The sequence below is a fragment of the Parasteatoda tepidariorum genome, chromosome 6 (assembly GCF_043381705.1).
Source record: "Parasteatoda tepidariorum isolate YZ-2023 chromosome 6, CAS_Ptep_4.0, whole genome shotgun sequence".
In the NCBI taxonomy this organism is placed as follows: Eukaryota; Metazoa; Arthropoda; class Arachnida; order Araneae; family Theridiidae; genus Parasteatoda; species Parasteatoda tepidariorum.
In genome coordinates, this window is record NC_092209.1 from 13,433,178 (window position 1) to 13,449,812 (window position 16,635).

The 16,635-nt window shown below is 30.9% G+C and overlaps 1 long non-coding RNA gene across 1 annotated transcript; it reads left to right on the top strand.

The window, feature by feature from the left end:
• The first annotated feature begins 5,109 nt into the window (after positions 1–5,109).
• Positions 5,110–16,288, top strand: LOC139425749 (uncharacterized). Its single transcript, XR_011636899.1, has 2 exons — positions 5,110–5,222; positions 15,761–16,288. It is a non-coding gene; the product is annotated as an uncharacterized lncRNA (long non-coding RNA).
• Positions 16,289–16,635: the final 347 nt, after the last annotated feature.

Genomic DNA, 16,635 nt, shown 5'->3' on the forward strand with positions numbered 1-16,635 from the left:
TATATATATATGTTTATATACATAGATATGTGTTAAATAGATTTGAATGGACACTACGCCTTGGTTTATGAGTTTTAGATCGAAATATAAATACTAAAATTAGTATCTGACATGCGATAATGTTTGTTTTTTTTCGAAATTTTTTTTTTAAATAATTAAATACTTGTTTTACCGCTAGTCTGACCGTTTTTTTATAGTGCTCTAAACATAAAAGGTTTTATCATTCCCAAAGATTATATGCATATGAATTAAAATATTTAATAAATGCCTATTTGTAAATTTCGCATTTTTGTAATTTTAAAAAAAAATTAAATTACTTGCTGCTTATTATTATTTTTCTATGATTCTTTCCCTACCCCTTTCTTTTTTAAGAGTTATTCTTGTATGCCTCAGGAAGAAATTTTAATGTTTGAATTTGGTTTTGCATGCATAATATTAAACTTTATTCTACGCCTTGAATTAGGGCTTACAGACACTTAATCCGTGCTGTCTCAACTTTCATGCCGTGAAAAAGTGATGTAAAAGTGTCGTAATAAAAAAAAGATGGTAAAAAATATATATGTTTAAAATAAGTGAATGTTTTATCTGAGAGCTACCATTTTATTTTTAAAATGTCAGAACACAGCATTAGGTTTTAGATTCAATCATAGAAACATACAACATTAAAATATTATAGTGGTATATAAAACTTTATTCTTTTAAGCAAATGATAAAAATGAAAAAATTGTGATATTGATAATTGCCTTGCTGATAAATAAAATGAATCCAATTTATTATTTTAAAACTTTTAATTATTAGCTTTTATTTCCAAATTGCAATATAATTTTTTATACATCCATTACTGTTGTCTGCTCTAAAAGTGTTTAAAAAATTGTAGAGGCTACGATTGTGTTAAATTGGTTTTATTTCTCATAATTCTGCTACCACTTTTCAAGTACCGTATGAAACATAACTGTTTGCTGGGATCATCAATCTCTTAAACTTTCCTAGCCTAGTTTAAGACAAAATGCATGCAGATTTTATTTTAAAGCAGGATAAAATTTAGTTTTCTCTCAATCTGTGATTCTTTGTTTATTTTATTTTTTAAAAAAAAGTGGTATTCGATAATGTATAATACCACTTTTTCCATGAAACCACTTTTTGTATCATTTCAATATATAAAGTCGGGATAAAACGGGTTAAAGTGGCTGGTAACTGAAACAAAGATCCACTTCCTACAGTCAGATATGTTTCATCACTTTTATGATTACAAATGTCGTAACCTTGTAATTTAGATTGGGTTCAAAATTACATGATGACTCCATAACCATAAAATTTTGAACGCAATCCAAAAGACAAAGAAACTCCTCGATCATGTGTAGAGAGAAATTTGCCTTCATGGAGAACTTTTCGATAGAACTAACCCGCATTTGCTTTACATGAAGAAGAAAACCACTAAAGTCTAGCCCGATGGCAAGGTGATTCTAACCCTTGATCCGTCTACCACTGAGGATATTTTGCGTCACCACTTTGGTTGTTGCGAGCCGGGTGTAGAATTCGTAAAGACCAACAATCGCTGGAATTCGAATCCAGGTCACGTTGTAGGAAGGCGAGCGCTCTGTATCCTGACATAGCACGGCTCTTAGATAGATGTTTGTCATACATAGACTATTTTTTATGGGGGTCTCTTAAAGGCTTAATAAGAAACAACATAAAAGTCTAAATTATCTTAAGTTCATTCGCGCTTTCTTAGACGGCCTGGACAAAAGATTAAATTGAAAGCTAAGATGTTTCACACTGGCAGCTTATTTACAATCCAGTGACGTTTATCGACTCGCTATCTTTTTTGGACATATTACTCTTGGTTGTTATTGGTCGAAATTATAATGCAAGCTTTTGTTTCTAGTATTGTGTGTTCGTGTAAATTTCTTTTACTAAATCCGGTCCGGTTGTTTAAAAGTTTTCCTAAAGTAATTATTGCTCTATCATTACGTTGTTCGGGGCCATAAAGTCTTTAAATTTATAAATTGTTCACTGACTTGAATCTTTTCCGGCACAGCGAATTTCAACAGAAACTTTTTGCCAGGCAGCTCTCGAACAACAGAGACGCCAACTGCTCCACATTCGACGAAATGATTTATAAAACAGTAGAAAACGACAAAATAAAATTTGCAAATTTTCTGCAAACGGATACAGATTTTTGGATGTTTCGCAAACTTTTCAAAAGGCTTATCACGACTTAAGTGTAGCAGAGTGGTGTATCACATAATCCTTTGCATTATTTAGAAGTAGTGTTGAGTAAAATCTCGATAAATTGAGATTAAGAATAGTACATTAGAAGAATACCACTTGAAAATATTTATCTGCTGTCCGGATAATTTATACTTATTAAGTGACATACTTTAACTCTTAGTTGTATAAAGTATAGTGGTTGCTAAATGTTTAAAAGCAGCTAGTTTTATATTTCTTGTGATTTCTAACATTTGTTGAATTAGTGTTGCCAGACTGGCTACACTGTACGGGAAAGGATTAAAAAATTGACTTATATGGCAATTTAAAAAAAAAAAAATTTAATTATGCTTAACCCTTTCGCGCCGACTGTCACAAATACGTGACAGCATAAAACTGTATCAATCAGGGTAAAAAGATAAAACTGGTAATCCAAGTATTTCTTTAGCAGTTTATTTGTGGGCGGAGTTTGATTTATTTAATTCACCATTACTTTGTTCAAAATAAAACTATTTAGTTATACTTTGAATTAACATTGATTATATATATGATTAAACAAACAATAATTAAAGTAAAAGCTAAATAAGTCTGTCAAATTAGCAACGACTACATTTAAGTTACCGTTTTTTATTTAATTACAACTTGATTCTGATTTTGTACGAATACTTTTATGAATCACCCGTCCCCAAGGGGTTAAGTGTCACAAATTGTTATTCGTAATAAACCTCACTGGAATTTACTTTCAGCAAGATAGTAGATACATTTTAAATTTGAAACTATGCGAGAAAGCGTTGCCTTAAACAGTAGAAATTTAATTTAAGCTAAAAAATATACTGTTCGCGGATTATTTTCTCTGCTGCTGTTTTTATTGTCAACTCCATTCTGTATTTTTCTGATTTTAAAGAGACTGTTACCGATACCTGTTATTTGAATATAAGGGAGGCTTTTAATCACTTACATCCTAAGGAATCCTACCTGTCCATTTCTGTATCGAGTATAATAAGCTAATCATATTATAGTCATATTTCAGATTGAAAAACATCTTTGAGAATCTCATTTCATCATTTTGATTCTCCAGAAAATAACTAGATTAAAATGAAAATTCGATTTATATAAATCAGATCGAAAATGAATCAGGGATCATTCAAATATCATTTCTAATTTTTTTTTAACATGATATACCATGATTAAATCTACTTCCTACATATTTTTAATTTTTTTTTATTATTATTATTTCCCTCCATCATTCAAGAATCAATTTATTTACTTCCAACAGTCGAGGAAATAAACCCCAATACCCGTTATGATCAGCAGGGAAAAAATAAATAAAATAATAAACAACACACAAGTCTGAAATACTGAACCTATTAAAATGTGAGGACGGAATCACGTTTTCAATTCTTGCCTTTCATTTCTCTCCTCCCAGTTGCAGTTACAGTTAAATACAGAAAAGAGGAAAATTTAAGGAGGAAAAAAAAGTATATATATATGTATAGAGATAAGAGCAAGGAGAGAGCAAAGAGAACATAAAAATAAATAAAATGAAATAAATAAAAAAAATTGTTATTTATTTTTTCCTTTTCCAGTTTTCTGCTGCCGGATAAGAAGAGGGTGTATAATGGTATGGGGGTGGACGAGATGTGAAAAACCTTAAAGGCGCCTCCACGAATTCATTATGCATGGGCTCCTTTACTGATTAAGAGAACAGGCAGACGGACTGTTGGAGCAAGGATGAAGATGAAAAGGAGTGATCTGATTGGCTATCGGTTTGCCACAGGGAAGCACCCCCCCTTACCTTACCTACAACCCTGAGCATCTACTCTCTTCACAACACAACTGAGACAAGTTCGCCCAAAATCGATAATTCAACTACTAATTCTGAATCTGTTTTAGAATGGGTTTAGATATTTAATGAGGGGAATTTATTATTTTCATTTTCGCACGTACGTTTGGAATGGAGGAAAGTAACTCTGCATTTTTATCATTTAATTTTTAATTTCTACTTGTTTGAAAGAAATTCTTAAGTGGAAAAAAAAAATACCAAAAGTTGTTGTGAAATACTTTCGTTATAACAAGCTTTTTCTTTCATGAAATTAAAAAAATAGATAAATAAAAAAAAAAACAATATATTTATCAACACTTGAAAGAATTCAATTTATTCCTCAATTATTAAATAATAATTTTTTTTCAAAATTGCAGTTGTACAAAACATTAAATTGTAAATACTATGGATTTACTTTCAATCCATCAGTCCCTACGTTTAAGTTACCGTTTTTTAATTAATTACAACTTGTTTCTGATTTTGTATGAATGCTTTTCTGAATCAACCGTCCCCAAGGGGGGTTCCCAATTCTTAAGATTTAATTTCAAAATAATTAAGGTGTATGTGAAAATTTTAAATTAATTGTTTAAGTTTATTAAGTAGAAAAGTAATTTCAAAATAATTTAAGGATTATTTTAAAAAATAAGATGGTAGCAATAAAAAAAGAAATTTTAAATTATGACCGCATTACCACTTTTCGCACACCCAAGTCACACAATTATGTAGGTCTGGTCTGTAAAGCGTTAAAAACAAAGATGGTAGGTAAAAAGATTAAATATTCATTTGATCTAAACGTGCAAGTATTACGACACTTTACATATATAGCAGGACTACTTGTGATCAACCAAGCTAATCATCAGTACCAAACTAATTAGCAAAAAGTGGAAATTTAAAAAACTTAAAAGTTGAAACTATTTCAATTTAATTATTTTTTCGCAGTGTAGATGTCATATTTCTCCATTTGTATTTCATTGTAGAATTGTTGTGGTGAAAAAATAATTTTTATGATACTGAATTTTCTACTATTTATATTTTTATGAACCATTGGAAGCCTTGATATCGTTATTTTTTTTATATCTAGATAATACTCACGTTTAGTGACCAGGTTAAACAACTTATATGCTGCAGGTGACGAAGGGAATTTCCCAAAGACGTGTTTGTGGTTGTTGCGATCTGGATACAGCAGAAAGTGGTACCATCATTTTTTAATAGCTACGAATAACTTGAAAGATCTATAATTTTCTCAATTTTACTATGTGTCTTAAAAACATTTCAGATATTAGCAACCCATATGGAATAAATTATAAAATTTAATAAATAGCTGCTTCACTTTTGGCAGTGATTGGATAATGCTGGGAAGCTATCATAAAGGAGAAAGAAGAAAGTGATGCGCGCGTCTGATATGAAAACTTAAATTCCTCGCAATACGTCCAGAGAAGCCACCTTGATCCGGACAGCAAAATATATATTTTAAAGTGTTAGTTTATCAATTTTTATTCTTGGTTTAATAAATTCAATTTAGTAGATTTTTATCCACCACTATTTCTAAACAATTAGTAGGCTTATATAATTCTCCACTTTATAGCACTTATGTTATGCGATACCTTTTAAAAAGCAAGCAAAAACAGTCAAATATTTGCAAAATTTACTTTGCAGCTATTTACCGCTTTTTTAATTATTCTGGCGTGCCCACAGCAGTTGGCATCTCTGAATACATCTAATATATTCTTCATTTAGTGTTTATTTTTTTTAAATGAAGTTTAACCCTTTCGCTCCGACTGTCACAAATACGTGCCAGCATAAAACCGTATCAACCAGGGTAAAAAGATAAAACTGGTGATCAAAATAATTCTTTAGCAGATTATTTGTGGGCGAAGTTATAATTGTTTGATTTATTTAATCACCATTACTTTGTTCAAAATAAAACTATTTAGCTATACTTTGAACTAACATTGATTATATATATATGATTAAACTAACAATAATTAAAGTCAAAGCAAAGTAAGTTTGTCAAATTAGCAACCCTACTTTTAAGTTACCTTTTTTTATTTCATTACATCCTGAATCTGATTTTGTACGAATGCTTTTCTGAATCACCCGTCCCCAAGGGGTTAAAGTTAGTCAAATAATTTATTTTGAAGTAAGTAAATTTATTTTTAATATTTTATTTCATAACCATCGTTCAACAGCCCACCCAATTTTGAGCATACGACTACCTTTGTTTAACTCCGTAACCATGTAAATTTTAACCTGATCCAGAAGAAATGGAAATTCCTGGATCAAGTATTGGGAAAAACTTTTCGATGGAATAAACCCATATTTGAATTGCATGAAGAGGAAAAACATTAAAATCTTCCACGGTTAACGTGACAGGAATTGGACTCTAATTTAGATTCTTCTGCCACTGAGGATATTTTACGTCAGCTCTGGTCCGTACAGCCATTGCTGGGAGTCGAACCCGGATCTTCTCATTGAGAGGTACTTGCTTCATCACCGGAGCCAACACGATTTTATTAAAAGTCAACCCACCACGGTTTGATTTTTAATATTAATATTTTACTAAGAAAAAGATGGATTTAATGGATTGGGATCAAATTGATGCTGTGATTCAGAAATTTTAATGAACCATTTTTATTATCTAGAAATATATTTAATAGTATAAATTTTGCTATCAATTGAATATTTTTGGTGGACTATTTTGGAGAGCTACGCCAATCGAAAATCGCTTCAAATTCGCAGAACGACCCAATATTTTTCTTATTAACCTTCCAACGCTTACTCTTTTGATGGAAGTATTTCCCCAATATAGTGAAGGTCTAATTGAAATACCTTGGTAGATAAATTTAACTTTTCACAGTTGCTATGGCTTACATTGATTTTTGTTTCTATAAATTGCCCTTGATTGATTGATTTGCATTTAGTGGTAGTCAAAATCATATTAACCCCTTAACTTGTACGCTCGAGTTAATTCGAGCGCGCTAATCAGGCCAAATTGTGCACACTCGAGATAATTCGAGCGGCGTTGTATTTTATTGATATAATTTTTCACACTCGAATATAATCGAGGATTGAAAATAACACCGTGAAAACTAAGAAAAAAAAATCGTTTTATTGATATTTATCATTTACGTAGNGCACACTCGAGATAATTCGAGCGGCGTTGTATTTTATGCTGCTATAATTTTTCACACTCGAATATAATCGAGGATTGAAAATAACAATGTGAAAGTTAATAAAAAAAGTCGTTTTATTGATATTTATCATTTACGTAGGATTGTAAGATATAACACTTATTTATTCAAGAATAAAATATTTAGTGCCTTTTTCCATGAAACATAAGCGCAGCACATCAATGTCCTCATTGTCCAATGTCCTAAAGTGTGTTTTCTTACATAAAAAAAAAAGATTTTTTTTTGGCTGGATTTTTTTCAAAAACTCTGTGCTTTAAAGGGTTAAATAAAATTTATGAATCCCAGATTATAAAAGATTAATTACTACTTTAAATATTAAAATGAAGTACTACGAACAACCCGTAAATGTTAACTGTTATGTATGATTGCAAAATGTATTAATTATTATCTACCACTTCAAAAGTTACACATATACTTTTATATAATAATTAAAAAATTAACTTTGATGATCGTCATGAAGCTGATCCTGATATTAAAAGCTTTACCAGCAGTAATTGTGGGTAAAAGCGCGGATTAAAGAAAGAGCCTAGGATCCCAGGAAACTTCACTTTCAACAAAAATTTTAATAATTTAGTGACTGATTAAAAAGTAAAACTTGTAGAACATGAAAACCTACGCTTACTTTTTAAAAGTGTCACCACGAAGGTAACTGCTTAGTCATATTAATAGTCTTAAAATTTCTCAAGGCTTTCAATCCCCGCAGGTGCTTCTTACCTTTTCATGGGGATTTTTTAGATCATATCATAGATTCCTCATGGTTTGTGATGACAAAAATAAAATGACACTTCATACCAATCAACTTTAAAGCATTTGGCGTAAAATTTTATTTTTATATTTAAAGTGGTAGTAAATATATACTATTTTTTTCTTTTATAAAGTTATTTTTTAAATGATTTAGATCACCACTATTCTTAAAAAAATTAAGCATATACCTTAATATGCGTTACTATCACGACTGTCAGCTAAAGCCTTTTAAAATATAACGTATTATTTTGCTTGCAATTGAAATTTTGATTCTATTTTACAACCACTGGGAAAAAACAAAAAGGAACGGATCAAAAGTTGGCAGGTATGCACTATGATCATGAATTAGTAATGAGTTGCCGCGATTGCAGCGAGTATAAAATTAAACAAGTTTATATTACGTAACTGTCAACTGCAGCGACAGTCGCTTTCAATGTTATAAATTATGGTAAGAGTACAAAAACAATCTCAGTTTAGTGATAAATTAATTAAATTTGTTAGATAAAATAGCATCACTAGCAACGAAGTGTGCTAGGGGTCTAATTTTTGCGCTTTCTATTAGCATTTCGGCTTTAAAAATATAATTGTAGTTAGCAGCTGAGCAATTTTTTTTGTTGAAAAATCGTGAATTAAGAGAGAGATATAGTGGTGGAAAAATTACTTAAAATGAAATATACTAAACTGAAAATGGCTTAGATTTTGTTACCAATAGAAAATATTTTTTTACAAAGTGCAGAAAATTAGCATTTTTGAAGACGCTGATTATTCAAACAATAATTTGGTTATTGTCAGGTTTCAAGCATTTTTATTTATTTTCAAAGTGTTTCAGCCAAGTAATTCTGTAATACGCCAGTTACTGAAGGGTTAATTCAATAATATTATTTCTAACACGTTTTTTTCTTTATATTCCAAGAATCAAGGATTCGGAAATATCGACAATTAACACTAATAGTCGATGATATTTCCGAATAAACCATTGTTTACTGAAGAGCAGAAATGCGGAATTATTAATACTTTGACCCACTAATTAGCTCATTTATTGAGTAACTCAATCACTGAGTGACCCATTCATTAATTTGACGAATCAATCACTCACCCATGCCCATTCGTTCAGTCACTAATTCTGTAAAACTTGTAATAAACGAAGTATCAAGAATAAGCTTTCAGTCGGTTTCTTTACATACATTAGGAAGAAAAAAATGTACGTTAAGAAAAAACATAACTTAATAAACTAATTTTTTTACCCTTATATAAAATGCCATCAATGATATAGCCAAGCTGCTCTGCTCATTTCAGAAAAATATTTATAATTAAAGAAAAGGTTTTCTTTCATCACATTTAAATATGCCCCCCAACAGTTTCTATAACAGAGCCTCCGCAATCTTACCAATTGGGCCACTCTTTCAAATTTTTATAATTTCTAATTTAGCTACACTTCGAGAAATACGTAATGTATACTAAATTAAAAACCAGTGCTAACTTTTATTACTTATATTCTTTAAGAATTAAAACATTGTTGACCACTTGCAAGATATCACGTGTTTCCTTTTCCGGCCTCAAAATATTTAAAATCTACCATATATATTTATATAGTTCTGCTTGTTTCGATAGAGGGGTCTCCTTAACCGAGCAATCTCACCTTACCACTAAACGCTTTATACCATGGAGGTAACGGGTTCAAATCCCATAGCAACTCTGGGTGTATTTTGTTTCGTACTTCTATGTTTTGTGCTATCGGGTCTCCAACTTGATAAGGGCTTACAAGCTCCACTTTGTAAAGAAAATACCAGTATGTATTGACATATGTTCCAACTGACACCACCTCACAACAGTTAAAATATTAGCGAAATAGCAATTAAGGTAAAATAATTTTTTCTCAAACGCAGGATACCAACTGCTCCAGACACGCTAAAATGATTAACCTCTTGGGGACGGGTGATTCAGAAAAGCAGTCGGATCAGGACATAATTAAATAAAAAACGGTAACTTAAATGTAGTCGTTTCTAATTTGACAGACTTACTTTGCTTTTACTTTAATTATTGTTACTTTAATCATATATATAATCAATGTTAATTCAATGTATAACTAAATAGTTTTATTTTGAACAAAGTAATGGTGAATTAAATAAATCAAATAATTATAACTCCGCCCACAAATAAACTGCTAAAGAATTACTTTGATTACCAGTTTTATCTTTTAACCCTGATTGATACGGTTTTATGCTGGCACGTATTTGTGACAGTCGGCGCGAAAGGGTTAAACAAACGGTAAATAACTACGAAGTAAAATTTACAAATATTTGACTATTTTTGCTTGCTTTTACCATGCACTTTTAGGTATAACATGGCATAACTACTTGAACTGGTGTTTCTTAACCCCTTGGGGACGGGTGATTCAGAAAAGCATTCGTGCAAAATCAGAATCAAGTTGCAATTAAATTAAAAACGGTAACTTAAATGTACTCGTTACTAATTTGACAGACTTACTTTGCTTTTATTTTAATTATTGTTAGTTTAATCATATATATAATCAATGTTAATTCAAAGTATAACTAAATAGTTTTATTTTGAACAAAGTAATGGTGAATTAAATAAATCAAAAAATTATAACTCCGCCCACAAATAAATTGCTAAAGAAATACTTTGATTACCAGTTTTATCTTCTTACCCTGATTTATACGGTTTCTTGCTGTCACGTATTTGTGACAGTCGGCGCGAAAGGGTTAAAGCGTGCGAAAACTCAGAAGCTGAAGTCACAAATCAGTTTAAACTAATAGTGAAAGGACATACCTACTACATACCTGCCAACTTTCACTCTTTCCGAGAATGGATTTTCAGAGTGGTTGTAAGAAAATAAACAAAAAACAATCTGACTCAAAAATATATTAATATTTTGGTCCCGTTGAAATTCACTTGCGCGAAGATTATTATGCTTTGATATATTTATTGTAATTATTTATATGTAGTGGTGGTCAAACTCATTTATAATTATCATTATAATTCAAAAAGTTAATTGGAATAACCAGAGAATTGCTACCACTTTAACTATGAAAATAAAATCTTCCGGAAAATCCGGAAGAGTTGGCAGGTATGCTACTATAAAGTCGTGAATTCTATAAGCCTTCGAATTACTTAGAAATAGTGGTGGATAAAAATCTATTGAATGGAATTTATTAAACCAACAATCACAATTGATAAACTACCACTTCAAAACACATATCAGCTCTCCGGAGCACGTTGCCATATCTGCACACATCATATTTCAATTGTCAGCTCCAGCATATTTCGTTGAATTGTTTAAATATAGTGGTGGTCTAAATCATAATAAGTCAAATTTATTAAATGAAAAATAGTATAGCAGAAACTAGAATGTACCATTATGCACCTCTAAGTCGCACTTCAAGATGAATAAGCAAAGCCCTTCGGACTCAGGTCATTTAGCGAGAGGAAAGAATGCATGCATATGAGTAACAATAAATAAAATATTTGGTTATGATTTTTATATTTGCCGAAAGATATTTTAAGAAATATATTGGTGTAATTTTTTAACATTTCTCAGTCGGTCTAAAATACATAAAGGGGAGGAAATACTACAACATTAAAATATTTCTCCAAGTAAAGCATATTGTATAAAAGAATGCATAGTAAGATTTAAAATTCGAAATATAGCTTCGGTACAAAATAGCAAAGTAGCCTCAAACTATTTTTGACAAGATAAAAGGATTCTGCGTCAAACTTCTTTTAACACAATGCGAAATACGCTTTGCAGCTTTTCACTGCACATAATCCAGTTGTGCCCTGACTGGGAATCGAGCCTCAAACAAGAACTTGAACACGTTCGTCTTTTTTTTCTTTACTGGACAGAAAAGAGGTAAGAAGCTTAAATTGGATTCTCATGGTGCCTTCTTCACCTTCGCTTTGCACTTACCCTACCTCCTCTCTCTGCATCCCCCCCTCTCTCCTTTTTTTCTTTCTACATCGCATGTCTTTAACATCGGAAAATATGCGAATATAAATATATTTCAGGCTTCCTTATCGAATCACTTAGATGGCGCCACTGAATTTTCAGCCATTCATGGGAGATGTAAAAATTGCGCTGCCGTATGCTTAATAAGACATCCTTAGGCTCTTTTCAAAATAAAGTAACAAAATGTTTTATGTAGGAAATAAAAAATTTTAATCACAATGCGTGGAAATTTACCTACTACTTCATACAATTTTTATGATACCTTGCCATGAACAATTCTGAAAGGAACACTAATTCGGATGATAATTCTGTCACGGAATTAGCTTGTCCCGAATATCGTTATACTAGTGTGAACCACTACACATGAGCTGATTATTTAAATATAAAAGCAACCTAATTATACTCTTTGATTTCTATACCACTTCACTAGTTTCGATCTTGCCTAGATGTGCAAAAGGAAGTGAAAATTTTACTGATGTTTTTCACTTTAACAGTAAAAACTCCTTTGCTCTAATTCATAAGTATCAATATCCTAATAGTGGGGCAAAGCTCTATTGATAGTTGCCATTTTTGTAATTTCTGAAAAATTTACCTTACTTCATGAATATCGTTATACTAGGATGAACCACCACAGATGAGCTGATTATTTCAATATAAAAGAAACCTAATTGTTCTCTTTAATTCATTATATTGTTTCACTAGTCTTTATTCTGTCCAGATGTGCAAAAGAAGGTGAAAATTTTACTAATGTTTTTCACTTTAACAGCAAAAACACATTTGCTATAATTCACAAGCATCAATATCCAAATAGTGAGGTAAAGCTCAAATTGACAGCTGACAATTTTATAATTTCTGAAAAATTTACCTTACTTCATGACTATCATTATACTAGGATGAACCACTACTGATGAGTTGATTATTTCAATATAAAATCAACCTAATTATTCTCTTTAATTTCTATAACGCTCCACTAATCTTGATCCTGCCTAGGCAGTATTTTCTGCCTAGAAAGTCTAGCAGGCTAATTAAATCACCCTTTAAACACTCCAAGCATCTCCTCCTTTTCCGTTTCCATCCATTTCTCCTTCATCTTTAGCAGCCGATCGATGGGATTTCGGGGGATGCGGTTGCCTTCATCCCAAGAGGTATCAGGAGGATGGAGAGTCATGTGTGGATGTGTGGATAGAAGGGATGCTTCGAGTGAATTTTCTCTGAATTTCAGATTTGGCTGATCCAGCCCTCTGTGGATATGAAGATAAGAACTGGTTATGAACCAAACGGAATAAGATTTCCGAAGTCAGTTCTGAAAGTGTACTGTATATTTTGTAGATGAATTGATGTTTTAATTTAGTTCTTAATAAAAATTGCATGGATGTGGGATGCAACAAATGTAAGGGGTGATTATTAATAGGAACTACTCATTTATTTGGTGTATAATTATAAAAATTAAAATTGTTTTCATGTTAAAATATTCTTTAATGTCAAATTTGTTTTGTAGTAAAGAAATTCATTATAAATCTTATAAAAAACAATATATTGTTAAAAATTAAGATTTCTAGCGCTGTCTTTAAACACAGTGACAAAAATAAAATAAAATAAAATAAAATAAAGTAAAATAAAATAAAAAAATAAAATAAAATAAAATAAAATAAAATAAAATAAAATAAAATAAAATAACGCTTTTCTTCGAAGCTCTGTTTCCAAGGAAAATAAAAAAAGCTATAGCTTAAGTGCCTTACACTTGAAGTTTTGTGATAATTTTAAACTATATATATAATCTTGGCATGAAGAATTATCTGTGCTTTTGAACAGACAAATACTTTAAATATTTTAAAAGTTATTAGCTATTTTAAAATTCGCCAATTTGGCGACATTCTTCTACCTAGATGAAAACTATCAAAATCCCTGCCTTTTTCTCAGTTTTTGCAAATTTTTATGGGCCCAAGTAATTAAGCAGTGGAGTAAGTTTTTAAATATTAAAAAATTAGACCACAAATGCTTTTCATTTTCACAAAACTGTGTCTTTTCTCCATATTGAGGTTTAGCGCCATTTTCAAACTAAGCGTAGACAATGCTGGCTTTAGATAAGCTAAACTTTAACTGTCGTGAGTGACAGTTGCAAATTCACAGCAGTTATGAAAATAGCATATTACTCGCAAAAAAGCATCATTTCATTATACGACGGAACCTTCGAAAAACAGTCTTAAGATTACGCATTAGTTAAGATAATATAATCCACTTACACACTACGAGTAAGACTATTATTAGCCCTTTTCAGTTTAAAGGTTCTGTCTAGCAACATAAGTTATTAACAACTCTGTAAAATTTTTTACACTTTCATGTTGAGTAGCCACTTTATATAACGGTCTCTAAGTATACGGTGACTGTGCAAATATTGGGTTTAGTCTCGTAAACCATAGCATCCGACATTTTTTGTGAGTGGTCTCTGCAGTCTGCTATTAAGAAAGTGAACCAGTTTTGAGCGTGTAATGAATTTCGATTATTAAAATACATGAAAGAAATACATCTTGGTCAAATATTTATATATTTACTGAATTAATTTGAAGTGGTTAATAAGGAAACTAATTATATTCATTAATTAAAAAGATTTTGAAACATATATTTTGCAACCACTTTCTTGTTTTTATTAGAATTTCAGAGTCATGGTGTAAACTGGTTTATTTGCACTATGGTCTGATCGGAGTGCCTCTAGAAATATCGCGGGTTAATAGGGCTCTTCGAAGCTCTTTCGCCAAACAATACCAAAAAAGCCACTGTTTATGTGCTTTGCACTTGAAGCAAAACTATGACTTTAAACTATATATGCCATATAACTGTAAAGATTTATCTAAGCTTTAGAGCAGACAAATAACTTAAATATTTTAAAAGTTATTAAACTTTTTAAAAATTCGTCGATTTGGCGACATTTTTACACCCAAATTAAATTTATCAAAATCAATGCCTTTTCCTCACTTATAACAAAATTTTATGAGCCATATAATGTAGCATTGGATTAAATTTTTAATTATTAAAAAATTAGACCGCAAACGCTTTTCATTTTCTCGAAATTGTAGTTTTCTCTGTATTGATATTTTGAGCCATTTTTAGAACAAACATAGAGGCGTTGGCTAAATATAGGTTAAACTTGACCTTAGAGTCATGAGTAACTGTTGCAAGCTCATGGCAGTTATGAAAATAGATTATTCGATGAAAAAGAGAAAAGAAAAAAGCATCGTTTCATGTGACGACCGAGCCTACGAAGAGCTAACTTTTGTAAGCACACATTGATTGTTGCATGAACTTAATTTCTTTGCTTTTAACAAAAAAAAAAAAAAAAAAAAAAANAAAAAAAAAAAAAAAAAAAAAAAAAAAAAAAAAAAAAAAAAAGGATTATCAAATGCTTGTTATTTATTAATCATACAAATGCTTTAGAAATTGTAATATTTTTCAAAAAAGGAAAGGAACTATCTTATACTTTTCATTTTACTTGATAGAAACTATCCATGGATTAAACTTTTCCTATATCTAAAGGCTTTTATCATAGATTTCCAAAATATGCAAATAGTTTTTACCTATTATATTTTTTTTATTTATGTAGCCAGAGGACAGGCTGAAATTGGGAGTGAACATAACAATACTTCCATATTTTTGACCTTCCATCTATTTATCCTGTTTAAAATATGAATTATGAACATGAATGATAGGAAAACTAAAAATATGAAAAATATATAAAATATGTAATATATATAAATATATATAATAGGAACGCCATAGGAAATTGAGTGTCAGTCGTAAGTTTGGAATTGAAAATTTTATTTTATTTTATAGCCTTCGTTGAACAGCCGACCAAATTTTCAGTTTTCACCTACTAATGTTCTCTGTATCCTTGTAATTTTGAACCCAATCCAGAAGACAAGGAAACTCCTAGATCAAGTGGTGGGAGCTAACGTTTAGATGGAATTGACCCGCATTTGTGTTACACGGAGAAGAAAACCACGAAAATCTCTCAAGCTTAGCCGGATGACAAGGAGACTCAAACGTATGATCCGTCTACCAATGATGATATTTTTCGTCAGCGGTGCGAGCTGTGGTCGGTGCGAGCAGGGTGTGGAATTCGAATCAACCAGTCATTGCCGAGATTCGAAACCAGTCCACCTCATTTGGAGGCGAGTGCTCTAGCCCCTGCGCCACCACTGCTCAAAAATGAAAATAATCACATTTTTTCACAGTTCTTCCTTGAAAAACCTCGACGGTTGTAATCGTCATTAACGTTACGACAATTTTTTTCTATGCTGCGACATTTTATTCGATCGATGTATCACTGAATAATTAACAAATAAATGCATTTCTCTCAAATGATGTTCCGTTTTTATTCATTAAAATGTGTAGAAGCAATCGTGTTTACCAATCGTGGAAATTTCCGTGACCTTTCTTCCAAATTCGATCCTTTTCAAGGATTTTTTGAGCAAACTTAATTTTCAAATACAATTTCTCCACCGACTCTGACATTGTAGAATAGGAATTAGCTTTTAAAAAGAAGTGGTTTAATGCAGTATGTATGTTATACAAACGTTTTTCAGTGCAAAAATTTTAATTATTGACTTCTAAGGAATCTTTCATTTATGTTAAAAAAAAAAAAAAACTTATATTGCACTAGTTATATGCGTTTTCTGAAGAGTAATAAATAAAATATAATAAATGAC